The sequence below is a fragment of the Etheostoma spectabile genome, chromosome 19 (assembly GCF_008692095.1).
Source record: "Etheostoma spectabile isolate EspeVRDwgs_2016 chromosome 19, UIUC_Espe_1.0, whole genome shotgun sequence".
Lineage (NCBI taxonomy): Eukaryota > Metazoa > Chordata > Actinopteri > Perciformes > Percidae > Etheostoma > Etheostoma spectabile.
The window spans coordinates 11,935,970-11,937,996 of record NC_045751.1 but is presented as its reverse complement, the minus strand read 5'-3'; positions in this window follow the sequence as shown (position 1 = coordinate 11,937,996).

Here is a 2,027-nt window from a genome sequence, read left to right as displayed (position 1 = left end):
CTTGTGTATAATGACAATAAAGGCATTCTATTCCTTCTATTCTATTATATTCTAGAATAACACAACCCACCTGTGTGGGTGTTCAGAGGCTTTAACGCCATATCACTCACGTTAGATACCAAAAAAAAGAAAACACAAAATTAGACAAAAAGGCCCTTAATCTGCTCTCTATTATCAGTTAACAACTTTACATTATCCGGTTTTGCGCCATGTATCTTAGCGCCGGAGCTCTGTAAACTCAAAATATCCATAAAAAATCAACACCATTGTGGTATAACAAGTGAGTGTGGATGCGTACATCGCTTTGCCAACCATTTGCAGCCGTTACCAGCCAAAAATAATACGATGGAAAGGAATGGGAAAGAAGCATCCTGTATCATCATTCAGTAACAGAAATGCAGGGGAAGAAGTTACATTCTTTACAACTCTTTTGACTGCTGTGCCCTGGGGCAGAATGAACAGTCATAGGGGAGTGACTTGAGTCCTCATTACAAAATTATAATAGACTTCAGGTGGACAGGAACTTCAGAGAGTTGGGACAACACTGCATAAGAACACATCATGGTTAAACTGTACTGCCTGGTTCATTAAACTCTTCTGAATAATTTAACAGTCTCCCAAACCTTCTTCACACATGTGATGAGTTGTGCTAATCCCGAGGGTTTCCTTAACTTCCTTCCATTTGGGACAAAAATAAGTCAAAATGCTTACTGTCCAAGTCCATGTCTGTCTATGTTGATTGCTCACATCCTCAACATTTGTCTGTCAACTCCTGTCGTCTGTTGTCATTGACCGTGTTGTCTTGCTGTGTCGTTGCACTCTGTTAATACTTAGTGTTGTTGCACTGTCATTGATTTGCGTCGATGCTTTGTGTTGTTGCACTCTGTCATTGCTTTGTGTTGTTGCACTCTGTGTCGTTGCACTCTGTCGTTGCACTGTCATTGTTTTGTGTCGATGCTTTGTGTTGTTGCACTGTCATTGCTTTGTGTTGTTGCAGTCTGTCGTTGCACTCTGTGTCGTTGCACTGTCGATGCTTTGTGTTGTTGCACTCTCAATACTTTGTGTCGTAGCACTTTGTCGAGGCTTTGTGATGTTGCACTATGTCGCTGCTTTTGCGTCGTTGCAATCTGTCGATGTGTCGTTTCACTCTGTTGTTACCATGTGATGTTTCATTGTGTTGTTCAATGATTGTCGTCCTGATGTATTGATTTACTGTTAACAAGTTGAGCAGATATCCAAACTTTTCCAAACTTTGTGCACGCATTCACACGGATATTTAGATAGGGCTACTTTTTCATTGCTGTTTTTGGAGTTCACTGTGCAGTAGGCCCTATGTTGGAATATAGTCTGTAAAGCTGTACTTCATGGAGGGGTGGGTTGAGTAAGTTTTTAAAAGGAGATAGAGGTAGAAGGATCTGCAGAATACCGAGCCTGTGTAACATAGTATCTTTAGTCTCTCTCATTCAGAAGCTTAACCAACCGCCTTGTGCATCCAATGTCCACGCCTACAACACAAGGCGCCCTTTGACCTCTCTTCTTTTTCAGGAAATTGACACCTATCTAATTACATTTAGTTGGCGCAATGCAGCACACAAAATGTTAGGGGAGGTACTGAAAGAACCCATAAAAAAAGCAAACAAACATCAAGATTATAACAAAACTGATTGATTTATAGGCTTGCTTTCAACGCTGGCCCAGCAGATCCATCTCTTTTATATTTTTATGGGAAACAACTAGGAACCGCCACTTAGACTTCTCTTTATAGATCCTTTTGGGATGACTCCTGCAAGGAAATTAAAATTTCCAGCATCAGTTTTAGCATGAATACAGTGTAGAAGACAGTAGAGATAACAATAGAGATAAAAAGTAACAATAATAACAACATTTTAATTAAACGGATAATTTTGTCAGTTACGACGGGGTTACTAAAAGGTCACTTTATAATCATGTTTGGTGAGCATGAATTATAATACAAACAAATTAGTAGCTTTGATATTTTTTCTTTCAAAGAAACCTAAATAGCATGT